Source organism: Myotis brandtii, unplaced genomic scaffold (genome assembly GCF_000412655.1).
Source record: "Myotis brandtii unplaced genomic scaffold, ASM41265v1 scaffold123, whole genome shotgun sequence".
Lineage (NCBI taxonomy): Eukaryota > Metazoa > Chordata > Mammalia > Chiroptera > Vespertilionidae > Myotis > Myotis brandtii.
Genome location: NW_005354291.1, coordinates 17,420,410 through 17,437,449, shown reverse-complemented (window position 1 = coordinate 17,437,449; position 17,040 = coordinate 17,420,410).

Here is a 17,040-nt window from a genome sequence, read left to right as displayed (position 1 = left end):
TGAGGAAAGAATGTTATGGACTGAATATTTATATTCTGCCCCCCCCCCAATGTATATATTGAAGTCCTAATTCCCAATGTAAATGTAATTGGTGATAGGCCTGTGAAGAGGTGGCAAAAGTTAAATGAGGTCATGGGATGGCGCCCCTAAAATAAGAGGAAGAGACCCCAGAGCTCTCTCTCTCTCTCTCTCTGACATGTGAAGACACAATGAGAAGGCACCATCTATAAGCTAGAAAGAGTTCTCACAAGAAACCAAATCAGCTGGCACCTTGATCTTGGACTTCCCAGTCTCCAAAGATGTGACACCTTGATCTTGGACTTCCCAGTCTCAAAAAATGTGAGAAATAAATTTCCGTTGTTTCAACCACCCAGTCTGTGGTCTTTTGTTATAGAAACCAGACCAGACTAAGACAGTGCCCATTTCATTATTTCACAGAAGTTCTAAATAGTGTAGAGATAACAGGATAGCGAAGTATTTGATCCCTGCTTCATGCAGGATCCATGTAAAGACTTCAGTATTAACTTCGGTAATGCCAATGATGTGATCAGTGCATGGTACTGAAAGTTAAGTGTACAATTCTATGACATCATCTGTATATTGCATTGTGTGTTTACTACCCAAAGTCAAATCTCTTTCTGTCACTGTATATTTGATCCACTGTATAACTATCTTTCTTTCCTGACTGCCTCTCCTCGGGACTTGAAGCAACAGCATCAGACATGAAGACAATTGCCTTGCAAAAAGTGCTCAACCAGTTCCCACTATTGTAAAATCCCTTAAAACATGCTTACATGCATGCATAAATTTTCCAATGGTTCTGCTTCTCTGGTTGAACCCTGGCAGGTACCCAGGATAAAACTCTTTCAAGAGGGTTAGACACCAGGTGAACATTCAATGAAATGAGTAAAAGCCTCCACTCAGATCAGAAATGTGCTGTTAGTAGAATTCCAGGTCCTTCTATAATCAAATAACTTCCTTAAACTTCACCGGAGCCAAACCAAAAGAAATGAGCTGATACAGAAAACTATTTAACTATACTCAAAGTCATTTGGTAGTAGCTTTTAAATATTGATAGAGAAATACTCTCCTCTCATACACAGGGAAAACAGAAGTTCAAAAGCTTAAATAAACGTGAGCCTCTGGCTGTGTTAGACGGCAGTTCAAGGCTGAAATTTCATAACACCCATATGGTTCCAGTTAGAGTTGGATGCATGGAGGAAAGCTGTGATGTTTATCGGACTGACTTCCTGAACTCAGATGGAAGGAAGTCATTCACATGATGTATGCTAGATACTTGTTGATTTCATTCTGCCCAATGACTTCCCACACAGAGTATAATACAAAAATACCATGGAATAGTGTGACCTATAAGTCAGTGTGTATATACACACACATACACAAATAATAACTAACATTTCTATAACACTTTAGTTGTATTAATTCCATTAGTCACCAACATAACCTCTGACTAGGTAATATTATAGCTATTTTTCAGAAAAGAAAGCAATGCACAGTGGGATTATGTGACTTGATAGGGTGACACAGAAGTAGCTGGTAGAGTGAGAGCATGGTAGCCAGTGCAGTCCAGCCTCAGGGCTTCTGTGCCTATGCACGCTGCTATGCTATCTTCCTTGCAAGAACATAATACAAGGGGTTGTGTAAGCATGAAAACCTGACCTTCACAGTTCTTAATAATTTGGCTACAAATTGCTTTTTCTACTCCATCTTTCTCTTCTTTGTTATATGTTACATTCCTTATGTTCCAGCAAAACTTTGCTTTTTTCTTTACCATTTCTTTGTTTGATCACAGCAAATAGAATTCTCAAGTAATTCAGATAATCATGCAAAAATCAAGATACCTCCATAAATTCCTGAAATTCATCCAGTCCTTTCTTCCTTTGCATCTTTAGCAATGCTATCCTGCTTCCTTTTAAAAAATATTTGTATTGATTTCGGAGAGGAAGGGAGAGGGAGAGAGAGATAGAAACATCAATGACGAGAAAGAAAGAAAATCACGAGATCGGCCCGCACCCTGGGCATGTGCCCTGACCAGGAATCGAATCTTGACCTCCTGGTTCATAGGTTGACAGTGAACCTCTGAGCTATGCCAGTTGGTCCGGTGATCCTGCTTCCTGATGCCTCTTTCTATCCCACCCTCACCCACTCTGGGCTGCTGCAATTTCTAGAAATTCTACCCTTTTCTTAAAGTTTTGTTTGAACAGCACTCCCTTCTGGACACCTTTCCTGAGTACCCTATCTGGAGGCAATCTCTCTCTCCTCAGAATTTTTACAGCCCTATGTTTACAGATCATAGCATTGCACAGTAATTTTTATACTTATTTTGTTTCCGTGTTAGCAGATTTTACATAGATCTACATTACAACCTTAGCCACAGTTGAACATCTGTCTTGGCATGCTGGTATTGCAGTCTTTCTGTCTGTGGTTGCTCACTGCCTCTGCTCTCACACTGAGGAAAAAAAAGTGCCATAGACTTCTCTACACAGGAAACCCTCCCTCACTGAGCTCCTGTAGACGGATGTGGCCACTGTGAAGGCCAGTTAGTTTTTCTTTATAGCAGGGGCATAGCCTTCTTGTCTTCTCTGTGAATATTCTTTAGATATTCCCAGATGATAATACCTACTGTTGCTTGCCAAGTATTTTATTAATACCTCTGCTATACTATTTAGTACATTCTGAGAATCTCCTGATTACACTATCCATCCTTCAATAAAGAGTACTTCCCTGAGACTAGGAATATATTTTCATCTCCACATGCTCATGATTCCTAAAACTGTATATTGCATGTTCACTAATTTTATTTTTTTAACTTTTAAAATAAACTGTATTTGGGTATAACTTACATAAAATAAAATACATAAATTTTAAGTGTACAGTGTGATAAGTTCTGGCAAATGTAAACATGTATCCCCCAGTCAACACTCCCATCACTCACTGGCTTCCCAAGGTGAGGAGAAATTAGTCATTGACATGGCTTAGAATCACTAGTATGTGGTGATAAAAATAATCTTATTTTTGGTTCATTTGATTTTGTTTGAAAATATCTATAGACAATGTACCCTGGTTACAGGCCTACACAGGGTGTACTGTCTGTTTATGCTTGTAACCAGGTAGATCACACCCACTGCTTACACTTGGACATCATTGCCAACACTCTTGCTGCTCTGCAGGGCATGCCTCCACCCTGGCTTCTGGAAACCACCTACCTCCTCCCTGCAATAATAGATGAGTTATCTGTCCTAGAACTGCATATGAATGAAATCATATGGGATATACTCTTTAGTGTCTGTCTTCTTTTATTTAGCATCTTGTTTGTGATATTCATGCACACTCTTATATGTAGTATTAGTTGATTATTTCTTTTACTTAATTTTCCGTTGTGTGAATAGTTAGTTCACAATATTTTAACCATTCTCTTACTGATGTATTTTGAGATGTTTTCAATTTTGGCTTTTAAAAATATAGCTTCTATGAACATTCTTGTACAAGTCTTCTTGTAGATTTTTCTTAACCACACATTTAACTGAAAGACACCACCAAACAGTTTTCCTAAGTGATTTACAATTTTTTACTCCCACAAGGAATATATGAGAATTTCAGTTGTCCTACATTCTCATTTATATTTGGTGTTTATGCTTTAAAATTTTTAACATTCTAGTGGCTATAAAGTGGTATTTTGTTGTGGTTTTAACTTAGTTATCCAATGATTAATTATGTAGAATATTTTTTCACCTGCTTAATGGCCATTCATTTATCTTTTTTTAGTGAGGTGTCTGTTCAACTTTGTTACTAAATTTTTTAAATTAGGTTCTGTTTCTTCTGATTATTGCATTTAAGAGTTCTTTATATATTTGGGATGTGGGTCTTTTGTATTTGTATATGTATTGTAAACATTGTATCCCAGGTTATAATTTACTCATACATTTGCTTAGTAATATCTTTCAAAGATCATAAATTTTCAATTTGATGAATTCAATTTTTTTTCTTTTTTATTGCATTTATTGGATTGACATCTATAATAATAAAAGCATAATATGCTAATTAGACCGAACGTCCTTCTGGACGAAGCCGGGGCTGCTAGGGAAGCAGGAGTCCCCGGTGCCAGAGGGAAGCCGGTGCCAGCAGCCCGGGGAAGGAAGGCCTACTCTTCCATGAATTTCATGCATCAGGCCTCTAGTTGGTTAATAAAATTATATAGGTTTCAGGTGTACAATTCTATAATACATCATCTGTATATATTCTATTGTGTGTTCACCATCTTAAGTCATCACCATTTATCCTCCCTATACCCTTTTCTACCTTCCCCCATTCCCCTTTACCTCTGGTAATCACCATACTGTTTTCTGTCTATGAGGTGTTTTTTGTGTTTTGTGTTGCTTAATCCCTTCACCTTTTTCACCCAGCCTCATAATCCCCTTCCTCTCTGATAGATGTCAGTCTGTTCTCTATCTATGAGTATTTCTATTTTGTTAGTTTATTTTGATTCAATTCCACATATGAGTGAAATCATATGGTACTTGTCTTTCTCTGACTGGCTTATTTCACTTGTGTCTTGTCTAAGAAATGTTTGCCTAACTAATGTTGAAAAGATTTTTCATCTATATTTTTGTATAGGAAGTTTTATCATTTTACAATTGCTATTTAGGTCTTTGACACATTGAGCAATAATATTTGTCTATGGTATAAAGTAAGAATAAAGGTTGATTTTGTTTTCTAAATTTCAGCACTCTTTGTTGAAAGTACAATCTTTTCCTACATTGAATTACCTTGGCACCTTTGTAAAAAATCAGTTGACATATGTGTACATCTATTTTGGAATTCCTCTGAACTATAAATCTATTATTATGGCAATATGTTATCTTGATTCATGTAGTATTTTTAGTAAGTCTTAAAATTTGGTAATGTAGACTCTAATCTAGATATTACTTTAAAAATTTTTTGTATATTCAAGGTCCTTTGCAATTCCATATAATAATTTTCAAATTACCTTGACAATTTATAGCCTCCAAAAATTGGGTTTTATTGAAGTTATGTTGAATCTATAGAAAAGTTTTGGGAGAATTGACATCTTAAAAATAATGAGTCATTTGCTGCATGAGCATGACATATCTCTCCATTTATTAGGTCCATTTCTATAATCAGTATTTGCAATGACCAGCATACAGCTCTTGGCAGGCATGAAATTTTAAGCTTTATATTTATGCATTTCATGTTTTTTGGTGTGGTCATATATAGTGCTTTTTATTTTAATTTCTAGTTATTCAATGCTAGCTTCTAGAAATATATTTGATTTGTGGATATTGGTCTTATAATCTGTGGTCTTGCTAAAAATCACTTATTAGGCCTACAAAATCTTTATAGATTCTTTGGAATTGTTTGTGTAGATAATTTCTCTTTTTTCCCATTTTTTTTTTGGTGAATAGAGACATTTTCTTTTCAATCTCTATACCTTTCATTTCTAGTTTTTGACTTATTGCACTGACTATAATCCTCAGAATGATATTAAGTAAGAAGAAGTAACAATGGACTGTTATGTCTTGTTTCTTATTTTGGGAGTTTAAAGCAATGAAGCTTTCATCATTAAATATGATGGTAGCTGTAGTTTTTTCATAGGTGTTTTTTTCAAATTGAGAAAATTCCATTATATTCTTAGTTTGTTGAGTAAATGTTCAGTCTTGACCAATGTATTTTCTGCTTCTATTGAAACAAGAAAATAGTGTATATTTTTCAGTGTATTGACATGGTGAACTACATTAATTTTTGAATGTTAAACCAGCCTAGCATTCCCACTTAATTGTGACATATTTTTAACACATATTTTTGAATTAAATTAGCTACTATTTTGTGGAGGGTTTTTGGATCTCTATTTACTAGGATATTGGTCTGTAGTTTACTTCTTTGGCAATATTTTGGTCTGGTTGTAGTATGTGAATAATGCTAGCATCATAAAATAATTGGGGAACTCTACTATTCTTTTGTTTTGTGGAAGAGATTGAATAGAATTGGCCTTTAGCAATACTTAAAAAATTATACCTGGCTTCTTTTACTAGTTTGTGTGGTTTCTGGCATCTCTTTCTCCAAGGGAGAAAATGCTTGCAGTTGCCTCTACTTAGGGTGCCTATCTTTCCTTAGAATTTAGGTTAGTTGATAACTGTGACATTAGTTATGTGATTGTTCGATAGAAGTTATGATTGTATATATTATCTAAGTACCAAGGCTAAAAATAACAGAATTTATATAGCACTTTCTTCATATGAGGCATTATACTGAATAATATTTATTTGTATTATCTCATTTCATCCTTAATATAATACTATGAATTGAATACCATAACTATGTCCATTTTAAATACAAGGAAACGGAGGGATGGTGAGGTTAGGTAATTTGTCTATCAGCTTTGAACTAAATAATGGCAGAATAGGGCTTGACACCTTGGACATGTGGTGTGAGAACCTGTACTCTTAATCATCACATCAGAGCATCAAACTGCCTCCCATGAGTGTGTCCTTCTGGAGGGTGAAGCTTAATCTCATTTGCTTTTCTAATGTCCTATCTCAGACAATGCAGAAATTACAAAATTGGTTTACATGATAAGCACATCATTTAAGAACTATTATATAAAGTCTCATATTTTAAAGAAAGGATCCTAGTAAAAAATTTTTAATATGAAGAAGAGGCTAATCAAACAAGAATGAGCCTTGAAGTAAACTAACATCTGGTTCGTTAGAAAAGACAGGTTAAATAACCTGTTAATTTAGTAGGTTAGTCTTTTTAAAGTGTGCTCATATTATTTTTACTTTTCATATCAATAGCAAGCTATCCCAGACCTTTTTCTCATTAAAGTTCCTACTCCATCCATGTCTCCATCACCCTTCACCCACAGATCCTCTTATATGGCAAATGAAAGATGACGGTATCTAAAGTTTTCAGCTTTCTTCATACCCTCCTTAGGACTCATCATTGAACTTTTTTCCAAGAAAGAAATGTACTTATCCATTTCCCACAATACAATTGGCATGTAAGTCTATGATACCTTTTTTAAAATTAAAACAATAAAAACCATCATAAAGTGTCAGTTCAAGGGAGATTCAGTGACTTTATTGAAGGTATGATATTTCTTGTTTATATCTTCAGCACAGGGTCTGTCATACAGTAAATACACAATGAATATGTTCTAAAACAAATTGAAATAAGACACAGGGAGGATTTCTAGCTCAGAGCATTCCTAAAAAGGAAAGACTGGGCAACACAGCTAGAAATTCTAGGCCGCCCAAGGAATGTTGGAGACCCCAGTCCTCTGAAGGGGACGAAGAACTAGACAGGAACTGGAAATCAGTGTTTCCTCCTTTAAGTTCAGTCTCTTGCAGGTGTTAGAATCTATAGTGTTGCTCTCTATGGAGGCTGACAGCTCACCTCTGTTTTTGTTCAGATTTATTTTTTGGAGGTTGATCTTTTAGATTCTAAGATGCCATCATCCTTATGGTAAAGTGAAAGGTAAAAAGAATTAATGCATCTTAATCATTTTGAGTACCTCAAGAGTGCTTCAATTTTAAAATTTGCATAAATATTTATTACTTTTGATGTTATCTCAGCCCTTGACACATTTTGCACAAATTAGGAAAGCAGTGAGCAACGATAGTTTGTTGACTAAATTTTTTTAAAAATGTGTATTTCTGAGAGACCAACTAAAACCAGAATCCATTATTATAACCAACCAGCTGAGTAAAGTAATTTGGTTTTCTCAGCACCCAGGGTGCAGAGACAAGAAACAGATGGCTTAATTTACCCCAGAGAGGGAATTTGCTAGGTTTAGTGGGGCGAGACACATGAGGTTTCTGATGAGAACACAGAGGGAAAGGTTGGACCATGCTGGATAAGGAGTTAAGCAAACAGGAAGAGCCAATATGGAAGGATCAGGGAACTAAAGTGTGACAGAATCAAAGAGATTTGATAAGAATGATTAATAGGTTGCAGACTACAGTTAGAAAGTCCTAGTCTCATCATCAAATATTTTGAGGTATTCAATTACCAAAGGACAAATGTGCTAGGCATCCTATATAATAAAGAGGTAATATGCAAATTGACCATCACTCCAACACACAAGATGGCCACCCCCATGTGGACACAAGATGGCCACCACAAGATGGCCAGCAGGGGAGGGCAGTTGAGGGGGATCAGGCCTGCAGGGGAGCAGTTAGGCATCGATCAGGCTGGCAGGGGAGTGGTTAGGGGGTGATTGGGCTGGCAGGCAGAAGCGGTTAGGGGCAATCAGGCAGTTAGACAGGCTAGCAGTTGGGATCCAGCAGTCCTGGATTGTGAGAAAAATGTCCAACTGCCCGTTTAGGCCTGATCCCACCAAGTTGGGCCTAAATGGGCAGTCTGACATCCCTCAAGGGGTCCCAGATTGGAGAGGGTGCAGGCTGGGCTGAGGGACAACCCCCCCCCCCGTGCACAAATTTTGTGCACCAGGCCTCTAGTTGTTTGATAAAGTAGAATTATCAAAGTCAGTTCTAAGGTTTATTTGACCTCTCCTTGAAGTTCCTTTCTGCACCATAGTGAAAGGGTTCAAGTAGCCTGTGGAGACAGGCTTCTCTCTGACTCCTGTCTATCTCATATCATACTAGGCAGGATGCCTGAAAACAATAAGGAGGAGAGGCTATAGTAGGCTCTGTCCTCACATTCTCAGGGAACCTCATCTAGGCATCTGCCAGATTGTGATGGGCTCTGAACAGACTGCTCTCAGCTAGCACATCCTATCAATCCTGGTCTATTCACTCTGGACTGTGCTGGTCTCAGAAGATGCCAACTGGCTTGTGCACTTGGAATCTGGGGCAGCTCCAGTCCTCCTAATTGAGATGTTGAACCTAACCTTTATTTAGAAACTTCCCATCTACTTTCCTCATTCATATTTTGGCCTTAACTCTTCTCCCTGAACTTTGGGTATTTTTGCTCCTTCCCATATGCTAGATGACTTCATAGCTGAGGTTCCCTGCCCTTAAAGAAATTTAATGTCCTTTGAACTCTTTTGATTTAACTAGACGTTCAGCCATCTTTTCTGTGAGTGTATTCCATTTATTTGTTTTTCAAGACCTTATTTAACATCTCTTGGATCCATTTCCAAAAGTATCTGCTGTTTTCACTTTTAGTTGGAAAGATCTAATAAATTAATCCACACTTAGAGTATTTTATCTCATTTATTATTTACCTCAGGCAGGCTTGAAATATTTTTTCTAAAATCATGGCAACAACAAAACCACTTAAACAAGTGGGGTAAACATTTTAGAGCAGAAGATCTTTCCTTGTGTTCTCAAATCATAATAGCTGGAACTCAATGGGTTAGGATGTAAGTCATTTATGCCTCTTCATTAGCTAGTTCAGAGCAAGACAAGACTAGCCTAGACAAAGAATTAGTCTGGCAGGTAATAGTCCTTATTCAATATAGCAGCTCAAAATGTCTAATAATGAAGATCATGGATGATTTCTCTTCCTTGAAAATTGCTGCTTAATTTTGTTGACCTTTCTTGGAACATTTGGATAAAATATGTCCAGTGATAGGAAATCTCCTGTAGTCATTTTAATGTGTGATCTCCCCTCCTAATAGGACACTGATGTCTATCAAAATGGGAAGCAAGGGGACTGTGCTGTCAGAGAGAGAGAGAGAGAGAGAGAGAGAGAGACTTTGGAACAAAGCCTGAGACCCAGCAGGCACTCAGGATCCCAGAGTTAGCAGCTCTTCCCTATGTCTTAAGAGACAGCTGGTTTAGTGAAGTGAGAAGCATTTTGTTCTCTAAGCAAAAAACTTTAGGGCATGGAGGTTTGGGAATCTGTGAAGTTACTTTGCATATTCTGAATTAGTTCCTTTTACTTTCACAGGAATTAATTTTTATTCTCTCATAGTGTGTTTGTTTTGAAGATTTTGTCATTTTTCAAAGCCTTTTTTTTTCACTTGTTGTTAGACACTGATTTAAAATTGTTTTTATTCCTGAGTAAAAGTCCTTGAGTCTCCAACTTTTCCTACGCCCTGGGAAAAAATGCTTCAGATTTATGGACATTTGGCCAAACTTCACACCAGTGTTTCTTCAAACAGACACATCTACTGATGACTAGTTTTCAAAGATGAAACTCAACTCTCTGGCCCATGCACTAGACAACTGCAATGTCCTCTAGTTTGGAGCCCACACAAAGGTTACCCTCCCATTGTACAAGTGAGGGCTAGGAACAAGTTCATTGCCTTTTGTGATGGGTGTTGGTACAATGCCCCAAAAGCTAGCAAGGGTAAACCAACTTCAGTGGGTATCAGCCAGGGATGTCCAATAATATGGTAGGCCCATGGCCAGAGATTATGAGGATGAGGTATCTCTAACCAAGACCCAGGGACATTGGTTAACTCTTCCCTGGTGCCAGGACAGTGCAACACATCAACCTCCCAGGGGACTTAGGTCAACATTGGGCTTAATAATAGATAAAGGGAAAGGGAAGAAACCTCTAAAGACTGAATATGTACTCCTGAAGTATCCAAGTATTAGAAAGTGACTGAGATAAGAATTTGATTTGAAAGATCACAGAATTACTCTAGGATTATTAAAATTGTATAGAATAATAATTTTCCACTCTGTGGTGATTCAGAGCTTTAGCAAAAAATTTAATTTTGACATAGGAAATAAATAACAAATTTATATTTAGGCAATTCAAATATTAATGTGTACATTTTACATGCTACAGATATATTGTCATTAACCTTTGTTACAACAACAATTAACTTGCATCTCTATTTTATAGCTCACCTTGTTTATTTCTTTCCTCTCAGGAATTACATTCTGTACTGACACGTAACACATAAAAACCATTGTTTCATATGAGAGCAAAAAGAGAAGGGGGATAAAAACACATTTGGAAGCACAGAGTGAGGGCATATTCAGTCCAAGCTCAGGCACTTATAAGACCATATTGGTAGGAATTGAAGACTTACTGAATGTGGGCCTTGAGAAGAAAGGATAAAGATGATACTGATGCTGTACACCTTGGTTTCAAGGAGAAAGGTTAATAGAATAAGGAACTGGAGGAGCAGTTTGTTGACCTTGAAGACAGCCTATATGTGCACTTTTTTAAAAAATATTTTGCAGTCATGAAGGTAAATCTGGTTTCTGTTACTCCATATTGGCTGGAAGAGAAGTCAATTTAGTTTTACTTAATCTTACTTTTGGTCCTACCTTCATGTACTGTTTCCTGGCTTTTGCCTTGGCATAAACAAGTTAAGATCAGTAATATTTAAGTTAATTTTGGTTCCACTTCCTTGACTGCTGCTCTTAAAACCCAGGCATAGTAAACTCTATCATTACTATTAGTAGACATTCCAATCATTTGGTCTAGCACTGCACTGTCCAATAAGATAGGCACTTCTTACATGGCTATTGAGTGTTTTCAGTATAAGGAGTCCAAAGTGAGATGGCCTGTAAGTATAAAACACACACTGAGTTTTCAAAGATTTATTACAAAAGAAGTAAAATGTCTCCTTAATACTTTCTTATATTTATTATATTTTGAAATGGACATGTTTTATGTATGACTTCATTTGTTTCCTATTACTTTAAAATGAGTTTTAAATGAGTATAGTAAAATAAAAAATCACATAGGTAATTGCATTATATTTCTATTGAACAGTGCTTTCTAGAACACTTTCTGATTAATTTGTAAACATCTGGTCTTAATCGTAGAATAGTCACTAATGTTACTAATGGCATTTAAAGATAAGAAATGGTGTGACAATGAAAATGGAGAGAAACCTAAATAAATGACTTGAGTGTGATCTAAGTTCTCTAGGAAGAAGACCAACGTGACTTTGGCAAAACCTTGCCACTTTCCCTAAGCTCTGATTGGCTTTTTTGCTACTCTTGGCAGATGACCTTTTTATAGTCCTGAACTTTCCTCTGTCTGTTCCAACTTAAATATCCATCCAGGAGAGTGGTTCTCATGCTTTAGCAGCATCAGAATTGCCTGAGAAATTTATTAGAAATGCAATTATGACGCGTTAGTGATTCCAACACTCAGCAGGTGGAGCCCAGCAATCCCTGTTTTAACAATCACTGTCTATTATTCCTTTGCAGGCCCATGTTTGAGAACTACTGCTCCAGGAACTCCTATTTAGCATGTTGGCTGTCTTCAAGGTCAACAAACTGCTCCTCTTCTCCAGTTCCTTAGTTCTATTAAGCTTTCTCCTTGAAACCAAGGCATAAAGCATCAGTATCATCTTTATCCTTTCTTCTCAAGGCCCACATTCAGTAAGTCTTCAATTCCTACCAATATGGTCTTGCAAGTGCCTGAGCTTGGACTGAATAAGCCCTCACTCAGTGTTTCCAAATGTGGGTTTTTGCCCCCTCTCTCTTTGCTCTCATTCCCATTGCTGTCTACTTTTTCTGCAATGCTCTATTTTAATCAACTTCTTCCCACTAGTTAAAACGTATACTGTACTCTCAACATCTTACCCATATCCATCATCTCAGTGGTCAAATTACCCATTTTAAAGGTACAGATCAAGAGCCGTTTCCAGGAGGTTTTCAGTAGTCTCTGATCGGCAGTAATTTTCCTCTTGCTAAGTTACACAAAATATCTACCTCTTTTGATGTTTATTTTTTTCTGTATCTTTTATTTCTGTATCATGTTTTACTAGTGCATATGTTTTAACCTTCCAGTAAATTATAAGTTTCTTGCGGGAAAGATTCATGTCTGATTTATGTTTTAACCCCTAATAAATAGGAAAGGGGAACTAATATTTCTCACGTCCACTCTTGGTTCAGGGATTTGCACTTTCTGTTCCATGTGCCTCAAATATTCTTTCCCCTGTATCTCCATGGCTCTTCTCACCTGTTTTAAGTCTTTTCTTAAGTATTACCTTGCAAAGAGACTGTCCTCTCTTTCTATCCTTTTTCCTTACTTTATTTTTCTTCATATCACTTATTCCTGCCAGACATATATATGTACATATATAGCACGTCTTAAAAATAACTCTTTGAATAATTATAGAGGCACTTTTATTAAAATAGATTTCATTTTCAAAATTGAACTATTAGCTGTTAAAGTGTATATACATTTGGGGGGACCGCCTTGTATATGGCTGGTATATGCTGTCTCTTTCTTTGTGATCATTACTATATTTCAAATACCTTCCATTAGAATTTTTTGTTGAATGATAGTGTATAATTCCTGAGTCTCAATCGCTGCATCTTTAATGTTTGAACAACTATATGTACCAGTAAGAAGTTTAGGAGAATAAATGAAGTGACAGAAAGACATCATGCAGCACAGTAACTGATAAGTATTTTCATTACCATTAATTATTTCATGAGAATATACTGTTTCTGGGTTCCTGCCATTTTGTCCTATTAGACTGTAAGTTGTCTGGAGGCAGTGACTTGGACATTTAATCCTTGCACATCAGAAAGGTATTCAGTAAATAATTGCTGAACACATGACCTTAGCACATTGTCTGGATTGTAGCTTCCTCACTTGGAAGACAAGAAAATTAAAATCGCCAAAATCTTTCCAGGCTTTGCCCTTTCACAAAACAATTTGTTAGAAACCCCATGGTCTGATAGTCTGGGGGCAGAGGCCAGAGGATACAGACTCGGCTCCGTTTGGTGATACATTTCTACTTAAAATCTTCACAATATCTGCAGTCAGAAACAGACACTGTGTCTCTTGGATGTGACATGTACAAAAGCCCCCAAATATCCTCTTAGTCTTTTCTATATAAAAATACAGATTTTTCCTCCATTTCCTCTTGTTTGCACTCAGTACTTCTTTCTGCCTTTCTGGATCTCACCCGTACTGTATTCTTATGATAAATCAACATTTTACAAACCACTGAAATCTTGGTGTCATTTGATGTGGATTGTGCTGTGCAGTGTTTCTGAGAAATTATGTGACAATCGAGGCTCATTACTGCATTCTAAATTAGGTATCCCGAGTGCAAGAAGAAAAACAGTTGTCTGCAGAGCTGGGCTGGAATTCTCTTTGTTGGGTCTTAAATCTCAGCACGTGTCTCTGTGCACGCATGTGCTCCTCTCTGCTATAATTTTAGTGAACGTTCTGCTGGTTCCTGCAGATCCTACATTCTGTCTGGCTGACTAATGATCTGGTCCCTTTTTTCTTGAGCCATCCTATGATTTCATCACATAAATAGTAGCTTGGTTTCTTTCCCTGAATACTTGGAATGCTACCTTTTAGTTGGATTACTGCAGACATCAGTAGAATGAGATCTGAGTCATAATTTATTTGGCCTGTTTGAGGACAGAGAAGCAGAGGCACATTTCTGATGAGAAGGGGGTGTGCTTCTAGGGAAATAAATTATTTTAAAACTAACGGCAAACATTGTCACACTAGGGTCAGGACTGCAACCCCAAATGCCTGTATAAGTCTAGCTGCAAGTGTAAAACTAGTGAAGAGGGCCGAGTGGAGGATGGTGGAATGCAGGTGCATGCACCCGAAAAGGGGCAGCCATGCTTGGCTTTGGACAATTATGGCCAGGTTGACCCACTACTGCCAATACTTACAACTTTTCAAGAGAAAAATCTAAGTTCAGATTTTAATATGAATTTATCTGATGTTCAAATACTGAAAACAAATTAAGTTGAAAACAACAAAAATATTTAAGTGATAAACAAAATACATTGGTGGCCAAAGGCTATTCATTTACAATCTCTCTGTACATCCCACAATTCTAGCTTTTAAAAATTAAATTATCAAATAGGATACTACCATCTCTCTTAAGTGTTCATGGAGAATATATCTATCAGAATGATGCTATGATAGGATGCTATGATAGAATCTAAAAGGCAATAAAATTTGCATCAATTGCCAATATGTGCAAAACAGTGTGGGAGATACAAAGCTGTTTAAGGCATCATCTTTTCCTTTCCTCAAGGAAATAATTATTTAGTTAGGAGAAACAGAGAGTATATTGCCCTTCCTATAAAGTGAGATTTCCCCAAAACAGAAAAATTGTAAATGCCAAGGAAATATTTCTATAAACTGTAAAAGTTTCTATGAATTCAAAGGAGATGTTGAAGATAAATATAAGGCTGTGTTGATAAATGTAGAACTTATACTGCAGAAAGCATAGCTTAGACGTGGATAAGAGGACAGGAGAGGGGCCTTCTAGGTAGGAAGAAATATTGCAAAGCTGGCATGGCATAAGACATTATTTGTGTGTAAATGAGAAAACCAGTCTTGGAGTTAAGGGTTTATGTTGAGAAGGAAGGGGGCAAATTTTTCAATCCAAGTCTGCCCAAAAACACACACACACACACACCTTTTGAAAACTTTAATAATAAAGCCAAATAATTTGTGCCATTCAGTCCTGGCTGTGAAGATGGACACTTCAGGCTATCTTAGGCCATTCCTATCTAATACTTTAATTTGAATTAATTCTTTTTGTTTTAATTCTCTATTTACCAAGCAATCCTCTGATTCTCAATTGACATTACTGTGAGCTTATGAGATTGACCATAGGAGATAATACCTGGGTCATAGATATTTTTGACCCAACTGTTTTGACCCATCTGACTTAGTTCTTTGCTCCAAAGATATGTATGCTATTTTATATATAGAATATTTTCTCTTAATGATATCTAATCTAATAAAAGAGAATCATGCAAATTGACCATACCTCCACTATGCCCAAGCCACTCCCACCAGCCAATCAGAGCGACTATATGCAAATTAACCAAACCAAGATGGCGGCCGGCAGCCACGGAGCTGGAGCAAGCAGGAGTCTTGGTTGCCCCTGTGATGGAGGAAGCCAAGCTTCCCGTGTGCCCTGCCGACCCTGAGCTCTGCTCAAGGCAACAAAGTTTCAATTATAGAAGATAAATAAATCCCAGATACCTGCTTCCAGCCAGCCTCCACTGGGAGCTTGGGTGGCTGGGGACCGTGGCCAGCCTGCAAACAGCCATCAGCCCCTCACCCAGGCTGGCCAGGCACCCCAGCGGGACCCCCACCCTGATTTGAGACCCCCTTCAGGGCAAACCAGCCGGCCCCCACCCGTGCACCAGGCCTCTATCCTATATAATAAAAGGGTAATATGCAAATTGACCCTAACAGCAGAATGACTGGGAATGACTGATCACTATGACACACACTGACCACCCGGGGGCAGACGCTCAATGCAGGAGCTGCCCCCTGGTGGTCAGTGCGCTCCCACAGGGGGAGCTCTGCTCAGCCACAAGCCAGGCTGATGGCTGCCAGTACAGCGGTGGTGGTGGGAGCCTCTCCTGCCTCCTCAGCAGCGCTAAGGATGTCCGACTGCAGCTTAGGCCTGCTCCCCGCTGGCAAGTGGACATCCCCCGAGGGTTCCCGGGCTGCCAGAGGGATGTCTGATGTCAGCTTAGGCCTGATCTCCCAGGGAGTGGGCCTAAGCCAGCAGGTGGACATCCCCCAAGGGGTCCCAGACTGCGAGAGGGCACAAGCCGGGCTGAGGGACCTCCCCGAGTGCACAAATTTTTGTGTACCAGGCCTTTAGTATATGTATGTGTACATTATCAACTTTATACATCAACTGTGTACATACATATATATAGTTAATTATTTATATACTAGAGGCCCAGTGCACGAATTTGTGCACGAGTGGGGTCTGGCTGGCCCAGCCCCAATAAGGGTGAATTGGGGCCGGGCCTGTTGGGAGGAGGAGATGGTGGGAGGTTGGCTGGCTGTCCCGCCCTGATCAGGGCCTGATCAGGGCTGGGCTGGCTGGGTGGAGGGGTTGCGGGCGATTGGCCAGTGGGCCCCTCTCCCGATTGGGGTAGGGGGCTGACTGGGGGCAGGGCCAGCCATGGGGAGTGCTATGGGCAGTGGGCCAGCCTGCCCCACCTCCAAATGGGGTGTGGGGGCCGATTGGGAGTCAGTGGCTGGGGGAGGGGCCATGGGAGGTTGGCAGGCCAACCCCACCTCTGATTGGTGTTGGGGGGGCGTAATCAGGGGTGGAGCTGGCTGGAGGGAAGGGCTGTGGGCTGATCGGGGTGGTGG